The sequence below is a fragment of the Myotis nattereri genome (assembly GCF_964212035.1).
Source record: "Myotis nattereri genome assembly, chromosome: 13".
Classification (NCBI taxonomy): domain Eukaryota; kingdom Metazoa; phylum Chordata; class Mammalia; order Chiroptera; family Vespertilionidae; genus Myotis; species Myotis nattereri.
The window spans coordinates 41,712,908-41,739,584 of NC_138088.1; the positions used below are offsets into that span (position 1 = coordinate 41,712,908).

Here is a 26,677-nt window from a genome sequence, read left to right on the forward strand (position 1 = left end):
TACTTTCCCCTATCTTGTCTTCCAAGAGAACTGAGAGAAATAGCTGTTTAATAAGCAGATGAACCAGAAAGAACACTAGAAATTACTCTAAAACTAGGATTTATTGTGAATCTATGTCAACTGAATTGGCAATATGACTAAAATTAAACATTTGGAACTAACATAGTCTAGATTTAGAGATTGATGTTAACAATATGACAGTCAACCATACATGTTGAGTTTGGAAGGGCAGAGGTACATCAGGAGAAATACTACTAGTACATAATCTGTACCTTATAAAATCTTTGGAAGTGAAACCCCAAAAGGTTTTGATGACAGAGACGGGAAGTTACCTAAGCCTTAGGGAGCCTGGTGTAACAAAGGAAGCCTGGAATTTTAGTGATGCTATAGTTGCTGCTATTTTTCTCTGGAATATCTCAAAGTCCTCCCTCTTTTCACTTGTCCTTAAACTTCTACTACACAGGTTTTTACAAAGTGAAAGTGTTTTATTTTTGTTTGGCATAAAGCCAGGAAGGTATTCCTCAAGAAAATATGTCACATAACAAAATCATGACTCTTCCCAGATCCTTCTGCTCTTCCTCTTTCTGAAAAGAGCAAGCTTCTCTGATATGGAATAATCCTTTCTCTGTAGTTTCTCCCTGGCTTTCTGCAAGTTGGGTCTTCTTTCCCAGATTCATTCACATTTTGAGGGATTCTTTCTTTAAAAAGTTCTCTAATCTTACACTCACCTTCCTTATAACCAAGCTAGAATGCTGGCTTCTTGAGGTTCCCAAGATAAAGAATAAACTTATTTTTAATTTAATTGTGCTGCAAATAAGTTCACTTCTACTTCCAAGAGAGTTTATATATGGGATCAGATCAATTATTTCTAGAGATCTTGTCTCTACAACCATGTGTTCTAAGTAATTAGAATCACGTAGACCCATGGTCGGCAAACTGCAGCTCGCGAGCCACATGCGGCTCTTTGGCCCCTTGAGTGTGGCTCTTCCACAAGATACCACAACATACCACGTGCGGGTGCGCACGTACAATGCGAATGAAACTTCGTGGCCCGTGCACAGAAGTCAGTATTTTGTGGAAGAGCCACACTCAAGGGGCCAAAGAGCCACATGTGGCTTGGGAGCTGCAGTTTGCCGACCACTGACCTAGACAAAGCCAGATTGGTAATGCTTTTACTTTACCTTATCTTCTAAGAAAGCTGGGAGAAATAGATTAGGAGGTAAACCAAAAAGGGAGATTAAAATGACAAAATTTATGATTTATCATGAACATACCATGTCAGCAAGACTGCTGTCCAACTATAGTAGCCTCCACTATCAAAACTGGAAGAACTAATCCTCTTTCATTTACACTGGAAGACTGAATTGGCAATATGACTATATACATAACCCAGCATCATTTCTAACAATGTACAACTGAAGAAAGAAACTGAAGAAAGAAGTTGGGACAGCAAGATAGGCTTTTCTCCCTACTTGACACTAGAGAGCTGCTGACTTTCTTGAACAAGGGCTGAAAAGTTTCCTATCTATATATATAAAACCCTAATATGCAAATGGACCAAACAGCAGAACAACCAAACAACTGGTTGCTATGACATGTGCTGACCACCAGGCAGCACACATGGAACATGGGGGACGTCGGCAGCAGGTGGCAGAGCGCGGAACATGGCGGGTGTTGGCCACGGCAGGATGGTGGAGCAGGTGAATGGGAGGCGTGGGAGGCGCCAGACCAAGGCAGGGCACCAGTCGCTGTCATCGGGGTGAGCCTGGGGTGGTTACTGAAAATTCTTTGCTCCCGTGCACCGCAGTCCTGTCCGGCACTCACACCTGCTGCTGGCGCTGGACCCGCTCGCACCCGCTGCCAGCGCCGGAGCCACCACTTGCACCTGCTGCCATCACCAGCCCTAATCACTCAATGCCATTAGGGGGTTTGAGCAGATGCCGGCCCCAATCGCCCCTCAGGGCTTCTCCACCTCCCCCTGCTCCTGAGGAGCAATCAGGACAGCAGCCACAACTTGCACCCACCACTGACAGCACCGGCGCCGTCAGCAGGCGGGAGCAGCGGTGGTGGGAGCGGGGCTGCTGGCAGACAGGGGACTGGGGCCGCAACAGGAGAGGAAAGGAGGGGGCACGGAGGATGGGCTGAGACCCACACCTGTGCCCACCACAGCCTTGAGGCCCACAGTTCCTTTCAAGGTACACGAATTCATGCACTGGGCCCCTCGTATGCATATAACATTCATTGGACCACTTCTTTATTTGTTTACACAGTTTCAAGGTCCTCTGCTGGGCTATCTGTAGTCTGGCTGAGCTCCAAAACAAAAGTTTTAAAATGTAAATTAAATACAAATGGCAAAAGCCAGACATCTGAATAGTTACAAATGAAAGTCACAGAGACATTTTCATAAATATCCTTGTCATTAATCTTCTTTGAAAAGTTATTATGCAATAAGCAAGTTACAGAAGGCCAAACCATTTTATTCTCACAGCTAAATGAGGAGGAACAGCAAAACTTCCCCTAAAAGTTCTGAGCATTTATAGAGGGCTTTTGAACAACTCGCATACATGCGTGCGCACACGCGCGCGCACACACACACACAAAGAGGAGATGCTTATGTTTTCCATAAACTAAATAATACATTCAGGTGAGAAGCAAGGTGCTTCAATAAACAAAGCTCCCCAAGATATGAGTTCTAATCCAAGTTCTCTCAGTCAATGTGATTGCCTTGATATAGACAGTAGACAGAAAAATAGAGCTTCCTATCTTTATCTGCAGGAAGCCAGTCCACCCTTGCTGCTTGACACAGTCGCTGCAGGAAAGAAACATCTACACAGCTTATGTTTCAAGGGACCTGGCATATATGGTATATGTTTGCTCCCCCTCTTAGCGCTATGTGTTTTAACCAGGACCACCTGGTTGTTTCCCCAGGTGAGGATTTTTCCCTGGAGTTAGGGATTAACAGGACTAAGGAAGAGAATAAATCAGTAAAACCCCCTAGTGTTACAGAAATACCATGTACTACTTATGAAGAACTTGGACTAAGACTGTTAGCAATAAATTTGGGACTTGTTGGGCCCACATCCCCAGGGGTCTGCCCACCAGGGAAAGCACCAAAGCCTATACCCCTGGAGACCCACCGACACAGGGCAGTCCTAGGGAAGGCAAGCAGCGAGGCTGGGAGGACATAACCTTTACTGGGTAGGATAATCTCCTTCAGTCACTTCCTTGTAGCTTATCAGTAGAGCAGTGACCTTGGAATAGCCCTTATAATGGAACACAGAGATTAATCTAGACAAGATTAAAATCAACAGAACTAGATAGAGACAGGATTTTTGGCAAAGGTCAGATAAGAAACTATGGAAATGAAACAAGGAAATGTAGGTTACCCAAAACATGCCATGATGTGATTATAGGATCAAATGGTATAAATACAGATGTAACAGGACAATAGAAAAAGAACCTGGCTATGCTGATCAACTGAACGCTCTCTCCGTGTCATTCCTTCTTCGCCGACTCCATCCACACCTTTGGGAACCCCTGGACCTGCTGGGGCAGGACCCCAACATTTATCTGTTTCTCATTCCCTTTTCTCGCTCTCTTTTTAAAAATCTCATCTCCTTATCCCTTCCTTTTATCTCCTCTCCTTTCCATACATATCATTAGGAAAAATGTTTTGGTATAGTGAGTTGGCATGGTTTAGAGTGAAATGGCCAAGAAAAAGTAAAAGTGCTATATCCCCATTAGCCCTACCTACCCACAATAATCTCTTCCTTGGCACCAACTATTTCATACATTTAGAACTTGAATATATATATGAATCCTAACAAAAACAGAGCAGTTAGAAAGACACAATTTATAATGTTAAGCTAGAAGAGATGACCTGACTCTCTATTTCTCACTAACTGCATGACTTTGGGCCACTCATGTATCTGTTCTGAGCTTCAGTTACTTTATGTATAAAATGGAACTAAAGGTCCTAAACATCTCACACATAATGTATGTGAAACTGTTTTGTAAACTGTAAAGGGCTAGACAAGTGAAAGGGAATAGTATTCTCTTCTTCTCTCTGGCCTTTTCTCTAATTCTAAGTAGGCTAATAAAAAAAATCTAGACAATAAGCAAGACTTGTGTATCTCAATAATTTTTTAACATTATATTAAGAAAATCGCCGAAACCGGTTTGGCTCAGTGGATAGAGCTTCCGCCTGCGGACTGAAGGGTCCCAGGTTCAATTCCAGTCAAGGGCATGTACCTGGGTTGCGGGCACATCCCCAGTGGGAGATGTGCAGGAGGCAGCTGATCGATGTTTCTCTCTCATCGATGTTTCTAACTCTCTATCTCTCTCCCTTCCTCTCTGTAAAAACTCAATAATATATATATATATATATATATATATATATATATATATATATATATATAAAAGAAAGAAAGAAAATCCAACTGGAATAATATAACAAGAAAAGTTTCCCCTTGTCCTTTACTCTGGGAATTGAGAGCTTAAAGGCAAAAAAAAAAAAAAGAGAGAGAGAGAGAATTCAAAAGTGAAGGTTTCTTGATGTCCTCTGCTCTTTCTCTTAATTTCCTCTAGATTGATTTCCTAATATTGCACATTTCATGCACACTTTGCATCATAATGACTATTTTATGGGTTGATGATTCTTTTATGAGAAATGGTTTTCTGTGTAGTCAAGCAGAGAGAGAATTGTCTCAAGGTTCAGTTACAAAAAAATCAATTGTGAATTGCTAAATGTACGGCTCACACAGAGAAGATTGAAATGTGTTTTTTTGTTTTGCTTTCTTTTCTTTTGTTTTAATGTATCATTAGCTATTAATGTCAGCATTTCTTTGCTTGTCAAGGCCAACTCATGACATTTCAACTCTCAGGGAATGAAATGACTCTAAAGACCCAGTAGTCTAATAATCTATAATTGAGGTCACTAGATTAAATAACTTTCCTCTTCCTCTGCCTCTTCCCCCTCCCCCTCCCGCTCCCCCTCCTCCTCCTCTTCTTCCTTCTTCCTTCTCTTCTCCCTTCTCCCTTCTCCTTCTCCTTCTTCCAAAGTTTTCTTTAATTATGCTTTGGGGGGAAGGGACACCATACTTCCACTCAATTAAGAGAAGCATTTTTATCAGCACAGAGGTCTTTTTTATTTTTTCCCACTTATCATGCCATGAATTCATAGGGAATGGGTTCCAGCAGCTCAGGCTCCTTTCCATTGGTTCTCACAAAGTGTGTTTCTCTGGGTGGAGCAGGCTGACACTTCAGTTGAACCCAGGTTACTTTCTTTTTGGCTTCCTTCTTTTTCCGATCATTTTCCTTCACATGTTTCAGGAAGCTATCTCGGCTCATAGAGTGCTTAATATGCTCAATACGTACATTCATTCTCTTGGCAAGAATCTTGCCCTTAACTTGCTTGTTCACAATAATGCCAACTGCATGCTGGGTGATATTGTAGACTCTTCCAGTTTTGCCATGGTAACATTTTGGGCATTCCTTTTTGAACAGTGCACATTCCCTCAATGTCCACAATATCACCTTTCTTGTAGATTTTCATGTATGTGGCCAAAGGAACAACTCCATGTTTTCTAAAAGGCCTAGAAAACATATTGTGAGTGCCTCTCCTCTTTCCCTTTGACAAACTACTGGAAGATGGAAGTTCCGGCCGAAAGGCTTAAATAACTTTCTTTAATTGGAGTTTAGCAAACATGTATGAACCTACTGCTACACACAGGCAGTATGCTAGGGGGAAGTGTGTGGAAAGACAAATATGAATGATAGATATAACTAGGCCTTAAGGATATAAAATTCCAGTAGGCAGAAGAGGGAAGGACACACAACATATAAGGAGCATACAGGGGAACATATGAAAACCAGAATTCAGGGCACTAAAGAGGGACAGACACTACTAGTGAGGGGCAAGAAAACCAAGCTTCTATTCTAAACCACTGAAGTTCCTTATCCTATATAATAAAAGGGTAATATGCAAATAGACCAAATGGCAGAACAACCAATCAAAGCGTAATATGCTAATGATATGCTAAGGCTGCTCAACCGCTCACTATGATATGCACTGACCACTGGGGTAGGATAGATTGCTGCTGATTAGGGCTGAGCGAGATGGGCCGGACACACCCTTGAGCCCTCCGGTGGTCCCTCCCTGGCCTGATCGTGCACCAGTGGGGTCCCTCAGCGTGGCCTGGGCCCTCTCGCAATCCGGGACCCCTCGGGGGATGTCGGAGAGCTGGTTTCAGCCCAATCGTGTAGGCCACTCCCCTTGGGAAGGTGCCAGACACAGGGCTCATGGCTGGAGAGTGCTACTGGAGCAGCGCAAGCCTCTCTTGATCAGGACTGATTGGGCACAATGGGGCCGGGATGAGCAGGAGCGGCAGGTAGGAGCTGAAGGTGGCATTGGACTACAGGTTTCGGCCCAACCCCTGCAGGCCACCCACAGGGACCCCACCTGTGCACGAATTTGTGCAGCGGACCTCTAGTAGATAACATTCACCTATTATATCCAATAAAGGCAAATAGAAGAAATTAATTTATTTATCTTTAAAAATTCTGGTGTCAACTCACTGGACTTTTGATGTCTTCTTATAATGCAGGAAGTTTCACTCTACCCTAGTGATAAGAAAAACAATAACAGATAATCTACGAAATTATTTCTTAAAGCTATCAGAGACAATTTAAAAAAATCTCAGGGCAACAAACTAGCCTGAATTCTAAGGAAAGACAAGCACTTTCAAGGAGAGACAGGATGCCTGCACTTGCTTACTTTAGGCAGAGCACTGGAGTAGGAGATGGGAGATAATATATAAGCTGGTAAGAAGTACTCAACTAAAATGTTCAACAAATTGCAAAATGTAGAGTGTGGGCTAGCATGAAAGCATAGAACTCTTGGGATTCTGAGATACAAAAATACAAAGGGAGTTCTGCATCTTCTTGCAGGCTCTTCTTTCTGGATCTTAATGGGCATGCATGAAAATGATTGGGCGCAGTGGCAGGGAGGGTGGGGTGGGTGACTAAGGAGCATTCTACTTGGTGGTTCAGGCCTGGAAGAAGTGAAGGGGGGATGAGGGGAATAACAATGACTCTTCACAAAGCCTGTCCAGGTCCTTCTTCCCTATTTTCTCTGAGATACAAAAGCTCTAACAGCTAAAGGATTGGAAGGAAGCACACCCTATCACTCTCAGGGCACAGTTGAAAACCAACTACAATTGAGGGATGAGATGAGGGGAAAAAAACCTACTATCTCTGTGGGTGGAGCAGGAAACAGTCCTGGGTTCAGATCATCAAAGATTCTCTATCATCCAGGATGAGGTAGAATCACTGATGAGAAAGCCTCACCTCTGAGACCCAGGAACACAGTACTTATCGAAGACTAAGGCTGAACCAGGACAACATAGAATGATCCCCTTGACCCTTGTTTTTCCCAACCAAGCTAGCAAGCACACAGTCATCCCACATGTAGCTATCCATTATCCCCTTAAAAATCAGAAATACTGTAATAGAAACTACTTTAGTATTATTTCCACAGGAGAACCCTTGCTACTCAAGGAAGCCAAGTATGGCCAAGACTCAATGATCCACCTTACTTGCACAGGTAGAGAGATTTTCATATCTATATTTTGTAGCCAGACATATACGTAATAGAAAAATAAAACATGCTTATATGTTTGTGTAGGCTAGAAAATAGCTCACTACAATGTAAAGGCAATTCAGCCCCCCAATTGCTAGTTGGAGTAGAACAGTATGATCCTTTTGGGGCAACAGATATTTCTTTACTAGAGGCCCGGTGCACAAAACTTGTACACGGATAGGGTCCCTAGTCCTGGCCAGCGATCAGGGCCGATCGGGGCCTTCTGGCTTCCGGCCGGGGCCTTCCTTCCGGCTGCTGGCCGGGGAACTCCCTTCCCCAGCTGCCGGCTGCCGGCGGGGGGGGGGGGGTGTGGGGGGGGGAGGGGGTCTTCTGTGCTGCCCCCTGGTAGTCAGCACATGTCATAGCGAGCGACTGAACTCTTGGTCTCCTGGTCGAACTCCTGAGGGGACAATTTGCATACATATATGATTGGTTAAGAACAATGAACACCATAAGTTTTAAGTCATTCCCCAAAGCATATTAATACAAGTACAATATTTACAACAGAAAAGGATGTTTTAAAATACAGAATACTAAACATACACACACATACACACACACAAATCAAGTTCCAAAGGAAAAAAAAAAATCTACAGCATACATCTCAATGGAGTTAAGTCTTACACTAGAAAAAAAATTATATTAATGACCAGAAGCAAAGATGAGAGTTAAACGCATTTGACTTTTAGTAAAGATGTATTAATAATGAAGTTACCTGGGGACCTGACATAGGATAGTTTTATTTAACATTTTTATGCATTATCTGAAACAGGGAATGCAGAGTGGAAACTTCACATTTGTGGAGTATAGAATCTCTTCTAGTTTTAAGATGTCAAAGAAATCAGAAAACACAACATAATATGATTTCATAAAACACTGTGAATAGAAAAAATTGTGGAGACTAAACTATTTGAATAAGACATAGTTTATAAAAACACAATATTAAAAAAAATAAAAACACAATATTGATTTTAAATGAAAATAATAATAGCTATCAAATAATAACCATAGCTATTAGTAGTTATCAAATATAATATACATCCTCTCAATCCTTAATAATCTTCACAATAGTTATTCTTCCTATTTTACAAACAAGCTAACTGAGGCTTGGAAAGTTTAAGTAATTTTCCCAATGCTACAACAATGTTTATTGAATGCAGCCTGTAAAAAAACAAACAAACAAACCTGATACATAATTATTAAGCTTTGTTTCCTTGCAACTTTAAATATCTAAAGTATTTTTAGGGCATCTAATAGAAAACCAAATTTGGCAATAGGAATTTCATCCCTGTACTTGGTAGGTTGATTTCCATGATCTTAAGGCCACAACCATCAGCAGGAAGTTAGAGAATAGTTAAGTTTAGAGAAGAAATAGTGGTCTGTACCAGAAACTGAAAGTTGGAGAAGGAAAGTTGCTGAAAAAGCCTCTTTACAAATGTATGGAAGGCTGCCAAACTCAATGTTACTAGTAAATGTGAGTTGGTATTACAAATTATTTGTAAGGGGAATGAACTCCTGAGAAATCTGTTCATGATCATGTATTTGTGAATAAAATAAACCAGCAGAGGGGGCTGCTAAAAGAATATACAATAGAGCAGCGGTTCTCAACCTGTTGGTCGCCAACCTGTGGGTCGCGACACTTTTGGGGGTCTAACAACCCTTTCACAGGGGTCGCCTAAGACCATCGGAAAACACATATATAATTACATATTGGGTTTTTTTAAAAATTAAATCTTTATTGTTCAGATTATTATAGTTGTTCCTCTTTTTTTCCCCTATAGCTCCCCTCCACCGGTTCCCACCCCAACCTCTGCCCTTACCACCCCCCGCCCCACTGTCCTCATCCATAGGTATACGATTTTTGTCCAGTCTCTTCCTGCACACCCCCACACCCCTTTCCCCCTGAGAACTGTCAGTCCACTCCCTCTCTATGCCCCTGATTCTATTATATTCTCCAGTTTATTCTGTTCATCAGATTATGTGTTCCCTTGATTTTTAGATTCACCTGTTGATATGTACTTGTTGTTCATAATTTTTATCTTTACCTTTTTCTTCTTCTTCCTCTTCTTAAACGATACCTTTCAGCATTTCATATAATACTGGTTTGGAGGTGATGAACTCCTTTAGCTTTTTCTTATCTGTGAAGCTCTTTATCTGACCTTCAATTCTCAATGATAGCTTTTCTGGGTAAAGTAATCTTGGTTGTAGGTTCTTGCTATTCATCACTTTGAATATTTCTTGCCATTCCCTTCTGGCCTGCATAGTTTCTGTTGAGAAGTCAGCTGACAGATGTATGGGTACTCCCTTGTATGTAACTGACTTTCTTTCTCTTGCTGCTTTTAAGATTCTCTCTTTGTCTTTTGCTCTTGGCATTTTAATTATGATGTGTCTTGGTGTGGTCCTCTTTGGATTCCTTTTGTTTGGGGTTCTCTGCACTTCCTGGACTTGTAAGTCTATTTCTTTCACCAGGTAGGGGAAGTTTTCTGTCATTATTTCTTCAAATAGGTTTTCAATATCTTGCTCTCTCTCTTCTTCTGGCACCCCTATAATTCAGATGTTGGTTCGCCTAAAGTTGTCCCAGAGGCTCCTTATGCTATCTTCATGTTTTTGGATTCTTTTTTCTTTTTGCTTTCCTGGTTGGGTGTTTTTTACTTCTTTGTATTTCAAATCTTTAACTTGATTCTTGCAATCTGCTGTTGGATCTCTATATAATATTCTTTATTTCAGTCAGTGTATGCTTAATTTCTATTTGGTCCTTTTTCATATCCTAGAGGGTCTCACTAGATTTATTGAGGGTCTCACTAAATTTATCGGCAGTTTCTAGAAAATTCTTGAAAAACCTTATAAGTGTGGTTTTGAACTCTATATCCAGTGGTTTGCTTTCCTCCATTTCTGTCATTTGTGACCTGTTTCTTTGTCTCCGCATTTTGGCTGCTTCCCTGTGTTGATAGAGTGGCTTTCTGTGCTAGCTGTCCTATAGGGCCCAGTGGCTCAGCCTCCCCAATTACCTGAGGTGGACACTCTTGGTGCACCCCTTTGTGGGCTGTGTTCATAGTCTTGTTGTAGTTAAGTCTTGACTGTAGTTGGTATCACTGGGAGGAATTGACCTCCAGGCCAATTGGCTGTGAGAATCAGCTGTGTCTATGGTGGGAGACCTTCTGTTCTGGAGACACCCTTCTGGGGCAAGACTTGCTTCAGTGGGGCTTTGGTGCTCACTGAGTCTGCCCCCTGAGTGTGTCCCTTATGGATCTGAGGAGTTGTAATCTGGATGGTCCCACTCTGACCACTGGGTACACTGGCACTTGGATCTCTAAGGAGGTGATAATTTAGCCTCTGCCTGAAACTACCCAGCAGGAGCTACAGAGAGTTGCAGATTCCTCTTCATTGTTTGGGATTTGGAGGTGCCCAGATGAGGCTCATCTGTGAAGCAATGCAAGCTGCTGTGGGGCCTTGGGCCTTCTTTTGGATGTTCTGGGTCTCTCTGACCCAGCTGCAGTTTGTTAGGTAATTTTAGATTGCAAGGGGCCAGGTCATTCATTTGCAAAAGCCTCTGTGCACAGCTTGGGTGGGGCGGGGTCTCAGAAAATCAACAGGGCAGAGCAAACAGCTATGGCTGATCCTCAGTCCTACCCTAAGAGGTCCCAGGTCTCAGTGTCCTGCGGTAATCACTGCAAGCACCTCTGAGAGAAAGCCACCCTCGAGTTCTGCCTGCTGCCAGACAGTCCAGTTTCTCCCCGTATGAGTCTGGGTCCCCAGAGACTAGCCCAGAACTGGAGCTCAGAGTGGGAGCGTGTGTCTCCCTCCCAATTGAAAAAGATAACCGCATCCTCAGTCGCCAACCCTTTCCACGTGTGCCTCCATACCTCTGCACTTTACTTCCACACCTCCTCTGAGTCTCAGTGTGCTTTTCTCTTTCCTTCTAGTTGTAGAATTTCCACTCAGCCAGCCTTCCTGTGGTTCTGGATGATGTCTGTTTTGTCTTTTAGTTGTATTTTTGAAGTGGTTGTGCAAGGCAGCAATTTCAGGTGTTTACCTATGCCGTTATCTTGGTTTCTCTATTACATATTGTTTTTGTGATTAATCACTATGCTTTAATTATGTTCAATTTGTAACAATGAAAATCATCCTGCATATCAGATATTTACATGATGATTCATAACAGTAGCAAAATTACAGTTATGAAGTAGCAACGAAAATAATTTTATGGTTGGGGGTCACCACAACAAGAGGAACTGTATTAAAGGTTTGCGGCATTAGGAAGGCTGAGAACCACTGCAGTAGAGGCTACTTAGCCACAGTTTATATTACAAAAGTCTGTTTCTAAGTTAATTGTTTCGAGTGCAGAATTCATTTCACCAAGGGAACAATGTTCCAAAACTGGGATAAGCACTATGGCCCTCAAGCCAAATCTAGCCTAACACCTGTTTTTGTATGGCCCACAAACTAAGAATGGTTTTCACATTTTTAAAAGATTGAAAAATTTAAAGTTGACTAATATTCTGCAACACATGAAAATTACATGAGATTCAATTTTCAGTGTCCAGAGATAAAGTTTTATTGAAATACAGCCACACTCATGGCTGCTTTCACATGTAACAGGAGAGTTAAGACAGAGACCATACGGCTCACAAAGCCTAAAACACATGCACTCACAAACTATATGGCCCTCTATAGAAGAAATTTGCCAGTCTTCTTTCTAATTAATTATTGCATTCCTGGGTTGGCTGGCAAAAAGTGGTATCATTTCAAATATGGTTGTACTGAAGTGTTAATAGCATCCCCAAGTCTATGCCTGAAGCTTTTTGAGAACTCCAGTGGCATTCCAGCTGTGGAAGCAGTGAATATCAAAGCTTTCAAAGTCATAATTTTTTTACCTTTGCTTATTCTGTCCAGTCAATTTGGAATACCCTTCCCCCAACAAAACAAAAATAAAAATAGTTAACCTTTATGAGCTAACAAATTGAGCATTTTTAAGTATTTTACATTCATTATTCTATTTAATTCTCACAACAACTAAGTGAAACAGTTTCTATTAATATGCCCATTTACAGGTGGGAAAACTGAGGCCAAGAGAAATGAAAAACTTGTTCCAAATAACACTTCTAGTAGGTGCTAGAGCCAGGACATAAACCCTGGCAATCTAGAACAATCTTAGATATGGTGCTATTATCCACTGACCACAAAGCTATATTTCTTTTTTCAACTTTTGAAAGCCCTTTCAACTTTTAAAGCTTAATTCAAATGCCAGCTTCTTCATGAAGCCTTACTCCAACATTCCCTAAGCCCATAAGTTCAAAATAATTACATTAATTATTTTATAAGTGTTCTGCATGTCTATAAAAGCATTCACTTCATTTTATTCTGTATTCTAATTAATATGCACCCCCTCCGCCTCCATAGGCACATATATGAAGAAAATGTAAACTTTAGGCTTATTGAGGTCAGGAAACATGCAATTCACTATATCGTATATAACAAGTGCATCATAAATGCTTTCTAATTGAGTGGATGAATGCAAAAGCAGATAGCCTCTGATATGAAACAATAAATTCTAATGAAGAAAATTCTTCAACTGGTAAAGATATTAATATATTCTGATTATGAAAAGTGGGGAGCTTGGTTTCATTTGTTATTCAAAGTGAATCATAATTAAGACATTCTTCTCTCACCCACAATCATCTAAAGCAAACTTTAAGTATAGCCATATATGGACCTTAAAAAAGGTCTTTTCTTTATATTCATCTCACTTTGGGATTAAGAAAGTGTTCTTCCAGCCCCAGCCAGTTTGGCTCAGTGGATAGAGCATTGGCCCATAGACTGAAGAGTCCTGGGTTTGATTACAATCAAGGGCACATACCTGGGTTGTTGGTTTCCTGGCCCTGGTTACGGTGTGTGCAGGAGGCAACCAATCAATGTGTCTGTCTCACATTGATGTTTCTCTCTGTCTCTCCCTCTGCCTTCCACTTTCTCTAAAAATCAATGGAGAAAATCCTTGGCTGAGGATTAACAAAAAAGGAAAAAATAAAGTGCTCTTCCAATCTTTTTTATTCACTGAATATTTTATTTAATAAAATCCTACATAGAAGTTCAATTTATAAAACAGATGAAGCTAAAATTCTTGTGATTGAAGCAGTAAAGAGTGGAGAAGTGGGAAAGTGAGGAATCTAGTATCCTATTACCTCCAAATGACTCCTGGAGCATTACCACAGAACATGTAGGACACGGAGCACAATTTGGTTTCAGAAACCATATTGAAATAAATGTTAATGTAGTCATGTATTTTCATCCATTATTATTTTATTACCTCTTAGAGAATTAGCTGTCCCTAGAATAAGACAGGTCCTTGAAGCAATCAACATTTGATATCTGCCTGTTGATATAATGTGAAGATTTTATATATATATAATATAGTTTTATTGATTTTGGAGAGGAAGAGAGAGATAGAAACATCAGTGATGAGAGGGAATCATTGATTGGCTGTCTCCTGCATGTTGGATGGAGCCCGCAACCCAGGCATGTGCCCTTGACAGGAATTGAACCTGGGACCCTTTGGTCAGCAGGCCAATGCTCTATCCACTGAGCCAACCAGACTAGGGCGAATATATTTTGATAGATATGAGGTCAAGAAAGAATCTCGAAGTGGGGTTCCCAGGTAAGCAGCATCAGCATCACCAGGGGACTTGTTAAAAAGCAAATTCTCAGGCTCCACATCAGACCTCCTGAATCTGAAACTCTGGAGATAGGGCTCAGTGGTTTGTTTTAAAGAGCCCTCCAGGTGGTTCTGGTGCACACTGATGTTTGAGAGCCATGAACTACAGCATCTTCTGCACCAGAATTCTGCAATGGTGAGATCTGGAGCCCATGTCAGAGGGCACTACCCTAGGCACCAGGCCTGCATAAATATATGTGTGGTTTCAGAGGAGGAACCAAGATGGCAGCATAGGTAAATGGCTGTACTTGCTGCCTCCCACAACCACATCAAAATTACAACTAAAATACAGAACTATCATCTGGAACTGCAGGAAAGCTGGCTAAGTGGAAGTACTACAACTAGAAGAAGGTAAAGTAGAAAGTGCATTGAGACTGGTAGGAGGTGCGGAGGCACGGAACAGGCTGGTCAACCGCCCGGGTGTGCCACTTTTTTAACCGGAAGGGAGATTGCCTCTTTGGAGGCCACCTGGAGGAGCAAGGAGTCCCAGCCCCACAACAGACCCCCTAGCCCAGGGTTCTAGAGCTAGGGAAAGAAGCCACTACAGGCAGTAAGAAATACAGACTGTAAAAACAAGTACGGATTGGGGCGGAGTGACACACAGGCTGCTAGAGACCCAGCTGCTCCTCTTAAATGGCCAGCACTGCAAACTGAATTTACAAGTTCCCACTTGCTCTGAGCTCCAGTGCCAGGAGAGGCTCTGGGGGACCCAGGCAGATACAGGAAGAAACTGGACTGTCTGGCATCGGGGCAGGAACACAGGGGGCAGCTTTCTTCCAGACAGAGGTGCTCGCAGTGGTCATTGTTCCTGTGCTGGGACCTCCTGGGTACAGGGCTGACTAGCAGACATTTCTGTTTGCTCCTCCCTGGAGATTCCGAGACCTGCCTCACCCAATTTATAACCGCACCCAAGCTGTGTGCAGTGGCTTTTGCATATGAATGGCCTGTTATTTCTCAGCCTAAAACCTGTCAAATAAGCTACAGCTGGGTCAGGTAGCCCTGAAGCTATCAATAAAAGGCCCAAGACCAGGCACCAGCACCAGCCTGCCTTGCTTCACAGGTGGGCCTCATCTGGGCACTTCCAAACCCGATACAAAGAGGAGGAATCTGCAGATCTCTCTGTAGCTCCTGCTGGGTGGCCCCAGGCAGTAGCTGACTTTGCACTTCCCTGGAGATCCAAGAGCCAGTGTACACAGTGGTCAGTGTGAGACCATACCAGATTACAACTCTTCACATCCATAAGTGACACACTCAGGGGGCAGACTCAGTGAGCACCAAAGCCCCACTGAAGCAAGTCCTGCCCCATAAGAGTGTCTCCTGCATAGCAGCTCTCCCACTGTAGTCACAACTGGTCTCCACAGCCAATTGGCCTGGAGGTCAATTCCTCCCAGTGACACCAACAGCAATCAAGGCTCAACTACAACAAAACTGTGCACACAGCCCAGAAAGGGGTGCACCAAGAGTGTCCACCTCAGGTGATTGGGGAGGCTGAGCCATTGAGCCCTATAAGAAACCTACTACACAAGGCCGCTTTATCAACTCAAGGAGACACAGCAGCTACCCAATACATAGAAACAAACATAGGGAAGCAGCCAACATGAGGAGACAAAGAAACATGTAACAAATGAAAGAAATATAAGAAAGAAAACTACTGGATATAGAGTTCAAAACCACAGTTATAAGGTTACTCAAGAATCTTCTAGGAACCTCCGAGGAACTTAGTGAGACCTTTAAGGATCTTAGTGAGAATGCCAAAATAATGGGAAAGGACCAGTCAGAAAGTAAGCATACACTGACTGAAATAAAGAATAATATACAGAGATTCAACAGTAGACTAGAGAGAGGATCCCAAGAATCAAGTCAATTATTTGAAATACGAGGAAACAAAAAACACCCAACCAGAAAAGTAAAAAGAAAAAAGAATCCAAAAATATGAAGATACAAGGAGAACCAAGATGGCGGCATAGGTAAATACCGGAGATTGCTGCCTCACACAACCACTTCAAAAATACAACTAAAAGACGGAACGGACATCACCCAGAACCACAGGAAGGCTGAGTGGAAATTCTACAACTAGAAGGAAAGAGAAAAGCATACCAAGACTCAGAGGAGGCGCAGTGCAGAAGTAAAATATTAAGGTGCGGAGGTGCATGCGGAGCGGGCTGGTGGCTGAGGGCTCGGTTGTCGTTTTCAATTGGGAGGGAGTCTCAGGCTCTGAGCTCCAGTTCCGGGTGAGTCTCTGGGGACCTAGACTCAAACGGGAGAAGCGGGACTGTCTGGCATCGGTCGGAACTCGAGGGCAGCTTTCTCTCCGAGGTACTTGCAGCAATTGCTGGAACACTGAGACGCAGAGCCTCTGAAGGCAGGACTGAGAGCAGCCATAACTGCTCGCTCCTCCTGCCCTGTTGATCTCCTGGGACTCGCCCCCCCAAGTCTTGCACGGAGGCATTTGCTGGATAGCCTCAGGCAGAGGCTAGATTAGCACCTCCCTAGAGATCAGGACAGAAGTTCTCCCACTGCAGACACAGCTGATTCTCACAGCCAATTGGCCTGGAGGTCAAATCCCCCCCAGTGTTACCTACAACAATCAAGGCTTAACTACAACAAGACTGTGCACAAAGACCACAAGGGGGTGCACCAAGAAAGCATAAAAAAATGCGGAGACAAAGAAAGAGGATACAAATAACAGAAATGGAGGAAAGCAAACTTCTGGATATAGAGTTCAAAACCACACTTTTAAGGTGTTTCAAGAACTATCTAGAAGCCGCCGATAAATTTAGTAAGGCACTCGAAAAGACTGGTGAGACTGCCGATAAATGTAGTGAGATCCTCAAGAAATCTAGTGAGACCCTCGATGTTGTGATAAAGGACCAACTAGAAATTAAGCATACACTGACTGAAATAAAGAATATTAAACAGACTCCCAACAGCAGACCAGAGGATTGCAAGAATCAAGTCAAAGATTTGAAATGCGAAGAAGCAAAAAACACCCAACCGGAAAAGCAAAATGAAAAAAGAATCCAAAAATGCGAAGATAGTATAAGGAGCCTCTGGGACAGCTTCAAGCGTACCAACATCCGAATTATAGGGGTGCCAGAAGAAGAGAGAGAGCAAGATATTGAAAACCTATTTGAAGAAATAATGACAGAAAACTTCCCCTACCTGGTGAAAGAAATAGACTTACAAATCCAGGAAACGCAGAGAACCCCAAACAAAAGGAATCCAAAGAGGACCACACCAAGACACATCATAATTAAAATGCCAAGAGCAAAGACAAAGAGAGACTCTTAAAAGCAGCAAGAGAAAGAAAGTCAGTTACCTACAAGGGAGTACCCATACGACTGTCAACTGATTTCTCAACAGAAACTTTGTAGGCAGAGGGAGTGGCAAAAAATATTCAAAGTGATGAATGCCAAGAACCTACAACCAAGATTACTTTATCCAGCAAAGCTATCATTGAGAATTGAAGGTCAGATAAAGAGCTTCACAGATAAGAAAAAGCTGAAGGAGTTCATCACCACCAAACCAGTATTATATGAAATGCTGAAAGGTATCGTTTAAGAAGAGGAAGAAGAAGAAAAAGGTAAAGATACAAATTATGAACAACAAATACACATCTATCAACAAGTGAATCTAAAAATCAAGGGAACACATAATCTGATGAACAGAATGAACTGGAGATTATAATAGAATCAGGGGCATAGACAGGGAGTGGACTGACTATTCTTGGGGGAAAAAGGGGTGTGGGGGATGCGGGAAGAGACTGGACAAAAATCGTGCACCTATGAATGAGGACAGTGGATGGGGAGTAAGGGCGGAGGGTGGGGTGGGAACTGGGTGGAGGGGAATTGTGGGGGGGAAAAAGAGGAACAAAGTTAATAATCTGAACAATAAAGATTTAATAAAAAAAAATATGAAGATAGTGTAAGGAGCCTCTGGGACAACTTCAAGCATACAAACATCCGAATTATGGAGGTACCAGAAGAAGAGACAGAGCAAGACACTGAAAAGCTATTTGAAGAAATCATGACAGAAAACTTCCCCTACCTGATGAAAGAAATAGACTTACAAGTCCAGGAAGTGCAGAGAACCCCAAACAAGAGGAATCCAAATAGGACAACACTAAGACACATCATAATTAAAATGCCAAGGGCAAAAGACACAAAGAGAATCTTAAAAGCAGCAAGAAAAAAACAGTTAGTTACCTACAAGGGAATACCCATACGACTGTCAGCTGATTTCTCAACAGAAACTATGCAGGCCAGAAGGGAGTGGCAAGAAATATTCAAAGTGATGAATACCAAGAACCTACAACCAAAAATACTCTACCAGCAAAGCTATCATTTAGAATTGAAGGTCAGATAAAGAGCTTCACAGACAAGAAAAAGCTAAAGGAGTTCATCACCACCAAACCAGTATTAGATGAAATGCTGAAGGGTATTCTTTAAGAAGAGGAAGAAGAAGAAAAAGGTAAAGATAAAAAATTATGAATGAAGTGACAACAAATACATATCTATCAATAAGTGAATCTAAAAATCAAATGAATACAAAATCTGATGAACAGAATAAACTAGTGAATGGAATAGAATCAGGGGCATGGAAATGGAACAGACAGACAATTCTCAGAGGGAGGGGATGTGGGGGTGCAGGAAGAGATTAGACAACGATCTTCTATAAATGTATGCAGTACCTATGGGGTGGCAAGGGCCTGGTGTAGGGTGGGAACTGGGTGGTGGGGAGCTATGTGGTGAAAAAAGAGGGACACCTGTAATAATCTCAACAATAAAAATTAAAAAATACATTAAAATATATATATATATATATACTTGTGGCCTGGTGCACAAAATTCATGCGGGCGGGGGGGGGGGGGGGGCGGGGGGTGGCTGGTTCCCCTCAGCCCAGCCTGCACCCTCTCCAATCGGAAACCCCTTGGAGGATGTCCGACTGCCAGTTTAGGCCTGATCCAGCAGTCGGACATCCCTCACGCAATCTGGGAACACTAGCTCCTAACCGCTCACCTGCCTGCCTGCCTGATCACCCCTAACTGCCTTGGCCTGCCTGCCTGATTGCCCCTAACCCCTCTGCCTGCCTATTTTATCATCCCTAACCTCTCTGCCTGCCAACTTGATCGCCTCTAATTGCCCTCCCCTGCCACCCTGGTCTCGCCCCTAACTGCTCTCCCCTGCCAGCCTGTTCGTGCCTAACTGCCTCTGCCTGCCTGATCGCCCCTAACTGCCTCTGCCTGCCTGATTTCACCCCCAACTGCCCTCCCCTGCCGGCCTGATCTTGCCCCCAACTGCCCTCCCCTGCCGGCCTGAATGCCCCTAACCCCCTGACAGCCTGATCTCACCTCCAACTGCCCCCCTCCCCCCTCCCCCCCGCAGGCCTAATCACCCCTAACTGCCTCTTCCTAGGCCCCCACCACCATGGCTTTGTCCGGAAGAAAGTCAGATGTCCGGAAGATGGCCGGTCAACCTGGTCTAATGAGCATATTACCCTTTTATTAGTATAGATAGACATTTTAATGATGTTGATTCTATCAATCCATGAACACAGTTTGTTTGTCCATTTGTTTGTCTTACTCAATCTCTTTTTTCAATGACCTGTAGTTTTCCAAGTACAGGTCTTTTAACTCTTTAATTAAGTTTATTCCTAAGTATCTGTTTTTGTTTTTTTTTGTTTTTTTTTTTGATGTGATGGTAAATGGGATTGTTAATTTTGTACCCTGTTACATTGTAGAATTCATTTATTAAGTCTAATAATTTTTTGATGGAGTCTTTAGGGTTTTCTATGTATAGTATCATGTCTTCTGTGAATAATGACAAGTTTCTCTTCAATAAATGGTGTTGGGAAAACTGGACAGATACATGCAAAAAAATGAAACTAGACCACCAACTTACACCATACACAAAAATAAACTCAAAATGAATAAATTACTTAAATGTAAGATGGAAAACCATAAAAATATTAGAGGAATCCACAGGCAGCAAAATATAAGACATATACTGAAGCAATATTTTCACCGATACAGCTCCTAGGGCAATGGAAACTAAGGAGAAAATAAACAAATGCTACTACATCAAAATAAAAAGCTGCTGTACAGCAAAAGAAATCATCAACAAAACAAGAAGACCCACTGCATGGGAGAACATATTTGCCAATGTTATCACTGATAAGGGTTTAACCTCCAACATTTACAGGGAACTCATACAACTTAACAAAAGGAAGATAAACAATCCAATAAAAAAATGGGCAATGGACCTAAAAAGATAATTTTCGAAAGAGGACATAAGGAAGGAAGGCCAAGAGATATATGAAAACATGCTCAAAGTCACTAATCATCTGAGAGATGCAAATCAAAATGACAATGCAGTACCATCTCACACCTGTCAGAATGGCTATCATCAACAAATCAACAAATGACAAGTGCTGGCAAGGATGCAGAGAAAAAGGAACCCTTGTGCACTGCTGGTGGGAATGCAGACTGGTGCAGCCACTGTGGAGAACAGTATGGAGTTTCCTCAAAAAACTAAAAATGGAATTCCTATTTGACCCAGTGATCCAATTTCTAGAAATATATCCCAAGAAACCAGAGACACCAATCAGAAAGGATATATGCGCCCCTATTTTCATAGAAGCACAATTTACAAATAGCTAAGATTTGGAAATAGCCTAAGTGCCCATCAGCAGATGAGTGGATTAAAATTGGTACATCTACACAATGGAATACCACGCTGCTATAAAAAAGAAGAATTCTTACCATTTGTAACAGCATGGATGGAACTGGAGAGCATTATGCTAAGTGAAATCAGCCAGTCAGAGAAAGATAAATATCACATGATCTCACTCATTTATAGAATATAATGAACAACATAAACTGATGAACAAAAACAGATCCAGAGACAGAGAAGCATCCATCAGACCATCAAACCTCAGAGGGAATGTGGGGGAGGGTGGGAGTAAGGGGGAGAAATCAACCAAAGGACTTGTATGCATGCATATAAGCCTAACCAATGGACACAGACACCAGGGGGGTGAGGGCATGAGTAGGGGTGATGGGGGGGGGCAATGGGGGATAAGAACACATATGTAATACCTTAATCAATAAAAGAAAAAAATGTTCATACTACCCAAAGCAATCTATAGATTCAATGCAATCCCCATTAAGATAACAATGGCATATTCACAGACCCAAAAAAACCTCTCCAAAAATTCATACAGAATTAAAAAAAAAGACCCCGAATAGCCACAGCAATCTTGAGAAAGAAGAACAAAGTTGGAGGGATCACAATACACAATACCAGATATCAAGCTATATTACAAAGCCACTGTTCTCAAAACTGTCTGGTACTGGCACAAGAACAGACATATAAACCAATGGAACAGAACAGAGAACTCAGAAATAGACCCAAGCCATTATGCTCAATTAATATTTGACAAAGAAGGCAAGAGCATACAATGGAGTCAAGATAGTCTCTTCAATAAATGGTGTTGAGAAAATTGGACAGATACATGTAAAAAATTAAAATAGACCACCAAATTACACCATACACAAAAATAAACTCAAAATGAATAAAGGACCTAAACGTAAAATGGGAAAACCATAAAAATCTTAGAAGAATCCATAGGCAGCAAAATATCAGTTATATGTCGTAGCAACTTGTCCATTTTACACAACGCTGGTTGGGATTTTGATTGGGGTAGGGCTGAGTATATAGATTATTTTGTGTAGTATTGATAGTTTAACAGTATTGAGTCTTCTGACTCAATAAATATCTCTCCATTTATTTAGGTCTTTCTTAATTTCTCTCAGCAATACATTGTAGTTTTTAGTGTACCTACAGGGAGCTTCCATAAGACTGTCAGCTGATTTCTCAACAGAAACTTTGCCGGCTAAAAGGGAGTGGTAAGAACTACTCAAAGTGATAAAAAGTAAGGAAACACAACCAAGATTATTCAACCCACTAAAGTTATCATTTAGATTTGAAGGGCATATATAAAGCTTCCCAAACAAGAAAAAGCTGAAGAAGTTCATCACCACCAAACCAGTACTACAATAAATATTAAAGGCACTTAAAAAAAAAGAAAAGAAAAAGATCTAAAATATGAATAATAAAATGGTAAGAAATGCATATATATCAATAATTACTTTAAATTCAAACGGATTGAATGCTCCAATCAAAAAACATACAGAGATCGCCCAGGCCAGGTGGCTCAGTTGGTTGGTGTGTCATCCCGTACACCAAAAGTTTACGAGTTCAATCCTCAGTCAGGGCATGTATGGGAGGCAACTGATCAATGTTTCTCTCTCACATTGATGTTTCTCTCTCTCTCTCTCTCTTCCTTCCTCTCCCTCTAAAATAAATAAAAACATATCCTTGGGTGAGGATTAAAACAAAGTTATTTTTATAAAAGATATACTTTGCCTGAACAGATAACAAAACAAGACCTTTACATATGTTGTCTATAAGAGATTCACTGCAGATCAAAAGAAACACAGTAGCCATATTTCCATTTAAAATAATTTCTACTTATAACAGTGCTGTCCCAACACTATTCAGTAGGGAAACTTGTGTTTATAACTATACTCAGGAAAATTAGATCTGATAAAATGCCATGAAGAATGCTAGACAGCCACCACAGTATGTCATGCTGCTAATTTAGGAAAGTGCAGTTTCTCCTGAGTTACTTCCATTATGTTATGATAAAGTTAGGAAAACAAAAACATCATTAAATTCAAAGCCTTTCTATAATTACAAGGCTTCACATTTACTTCTATGAGAATGTATACCATTAATTATGTGATTTTAATACATAAAGACTTCAAGAAGCTATCCCTCTCATAATTTGTTATAAAAAATACAGGTTTGTGATGGACCATGCTACTTAAGCACAGCAAAGAAAGCAGTGCTACTTAAGCACTGCTCAAAGAAAGTGGTATTTCTACTATAACCGACACATTCAGCAGAAACAGAAGGTTAAAATATCATTATACTGGCTAGTCTTTTGACTCTCTCCTGGAAAATATAAAGTGTAGTAGGGAGCTTTTGTTACCACCCAGCAATTTTTTTTGTCTTGTGACGTTCTCTGACCTTCACCTGATAGCCTTTATTATGTAAGAGATTGTGATGGTGGAAAGGTTAAGCGGCATCAACGCAGGAGGACTTTAGCATGTGACCCTGTCAACAAATTTCAGTTTATCATATCACAAAACATTCTGCTGGACAAGAAAAAATTCTATGAGAAATTGCAATTTGCTATCAAACACATATTTTAGCATGTTTTCTAATTAAAAAGTATTCTTTAGAACTTGAAGCAGGTAGTAGAAACTATGAATGCTACTTTCATTATGAGTTTTTTTAAATTTTAAACTTTAAACTTAAAAGTTTGTCACAAATCCAATGGAGAAGATAAATGAGCAGAGAAAGAGAAAAGAGACAGGCAGATTCCTATGTATTACCTAGGAAGACACACAAGCACACCTGTTCTGCAAACTTGATGCTCTCCTAGATGCCTAGGTATAGATGGTTTTTAGAAAAAGAACAGTAGTGTGCGTTTTGAATGCACAAAATTACTTTTACTTTTAAAATAATCAAAAATTAAATCTCTACATCCTTCATATTTAATATATAGAATCACAGACTATCAGAGCCAAGTTGAAAATCTTTAGAGAGTATCCAACCTAAAACCACCCATTTTACATGGAAGGAAAACTAAACTCCAGAGCAGGACAAGGATGTACATTAGTGATTTTAATACACTGAAGTTCAATGAATTGTCTTTAGACATCACTGCCATAAATAACCCATGTCCAAGTTATCTATTGCACACATCTGGAATATTATAGAATGGGGCACAGCTGACTCAGAGCATGACATAAGATTCTTAATTATTAGCTAGCGTTAAAATTTCTAGTCATTTTAAACATTGGAAAACTCTGATTTATTACTGCTGGTAATGTTTTTATTAACTGAGAATGAATATCCACTTTCAGAACAATTTACATTTTCACATAATTGTTGACTTTTTTGGCTGGAAGGATTTTTAAAGTTATAATCTTCTTTCAAGCTAAACTGATTCTATATATTATATTGGACTCTTCTCTATAACATCCATGCCCAGTGGTCACTTAGGTATCTGTTTGGATGCATTCCATCTTTGAGAACTTTTGACTGTTAAAAGGATTTTCTTTAATTTTATCCAAACTTACATTCCTTTGATCTCTCTATCCACTACCCCTACCAAGGATACTACATTTTGACAACACATAAAATGTATCTTATCTCTCTCTTCAGAGCTAAGAGGATGGTGAACATATGGCTTCTCCTCTTCAAGCAAAGCAGCTCTGCTTCCTTTAGACATCGCTCATATTACATGCCTTGGAGAAGGAAATCATAGCGGTAAAGGGCATCATACTCTGAAGGTTCAATCCCATAACTACAACCTGCTGACTGTGTTATATTTGGATATTGACTATCCTCTCTGTATCCCGGTTTCCCCCATTTATAAAAGAAAAATAGTAATTGTATTTATCCCATAGTATTGTTTCAAAGAATAAAATAAATGTTGTGTGAAGCACTGGGGTAGATTGGGTGATTACTATTCCCAACCTTTCATATTCTCCCTGTATTAGAAGTATATGCATTCATGCTTTTTGCCATGTATGCAGAGTCACTATGGGTGGAGCATACTTCCCTATCCCAGAGATGCCGAGTTTAGACAAATGACTTGCTTTAGCCAATGTAATGTTAGCAGAAGTGATATAATCAGAAACTTGAAACATGCTTGCATAGTTTACTTGCTCTCTTATGCTATGATGATCTTCCATAAGAGTATGCCCTCAGGAATTCACCAGTTCAAGGAAAATAAGAAAACACACAAAGAAGACATAAACCCAACCTGCATTCTGAATCGAAGCTTAGCCTATCATAACCAAGTCTGGCAGAGCTACATATGATTCACAAACTTTTGAGGAAAAAAACATTTTCTGTTGCAAGCCACTGAAACTTTAAGATTGTCTGTTATACCACTAGTCAACTATTGTCACAATAATGCTGCATAACTACCCCCAAACTCAGTGTACAACAATAAGCATTTATTTCTAGTTCTCTTGCCAGGTTGACTGGAGTTCAGCTGATTTATACTGGTCTTGGCTGTGATTCACTCCAAAAGCTACATATTGGGTCTGGGTCTGCTCCAAACATGTCCTGTCCTTCCCAGACCAGAAGCTATCCAAGACCTGTTCATTTTATGGTGAAAAGAAAGTGTAAGAGGGCAAAGCTGACTAAAAATCCTAAAATAATAAAAGCAGTGCTTTAGCCTGTCATATCAACTAGCTTACCATTGGTCAAAGAAAATAATGTACCCAACTCCAAAGTCAATAGGAGGGGAAATAAACTCTATGGACCTTGAGTCCAAAGCAATCACACAGCCATGCTCAGCATTAATGGGGTGGTAAGTTTACTCTTCTAATGGATTTGGGGAGAGGGAGGAGTGAATATTTAACTAAATGATAATCTAATCTACTACAGTTATACAGCAAAAACTAATACAAGCTCTTAACAGAATGTTTGGTACATAGCAACTGGTAAACAAATTCTAGCTATCATAATTAAATATCATCGCAATAACTCAGGTTCTTCTCTATTTTTGTTACTCTCCTATAAATTCAGTTTGTTACTATTCTTCTCAAAAATAAGGCATTGATACAGGAAGCAGTACTTCTCGTTCTAGGTATTTTTCTTATTTTAAAACTAGAGACCCAGTGCACGAAATTTGTGCACAGGTAGGGTCACTAGAGGCTGCAGCTTCTTCTGGCTGGGGCTTCCTTTCCCCAGCTGCCGGCTGCCAGCCAGGGCCTTCCTTCATTCCATGACGCCCCCTGGTGGTCAGAGCATGTCATAGCGAGCAATCGCACTCCTGGTCGGTAGAACTCCTGAGGGGACACTTTGTATATTAGGCTTTTTTATATATAGATGACCTACACATTCAAGTTTTTGGTAATCCATCACTCACCTAAAAATCATAGTTCTCTTTCATACAGACTGATGCTTAAACATCGCTTCCCATTAAGTAATAGATCACTTAGCTATATGTATAATTAAGTCCATTTTGTTAATTAAATGTAGTTGCAGCCTATTCAGATATTTGGAGGACCTGATTTTGTCACTTTCATGTCATTTAGGTACTCTCTATCTTTATCCAAGTAATTGATAAAAATGTTTCACTGACAACATAGGATGGAAGGACTCAACTGGACCAGATCTACTCAGAGAAGCTATGGAATTCCTACCCATAAAAACAGCTGACAGCTTCCACAAGAGTAGACC

The 26,677-nt window shown here is 41.0% G+C and overlaps 1 protein-coding gene and 1 pseudogene across 2 annotated transcripts in view; both read right to left on the reverse strand.

Moving 5' to 3' along the window:
* The window catches only part of HPSE2 (heparanase 2 (inactive)), a 529,690-nt gene that overhangs the window by 258,983 nt on the left and 244,030 nt on the right, over window positions 1–26,677 (reverse strand). The window lies entirely within an intron of this gene.
* On the reverse strand, window positions 5,164–13,889 carry LOC308529150 (large ribosomal subunit protein eL21-like; annotated as a pseudogene). The gene is made up of 2 exons: window positions 13,819–13,889; window positions 5,164–5,642 (listed from the first exon to the last, which is right to left on the reverse strand). The product of its transcript is annotated as a large ribosomal subunit protein eL21-like (transcript).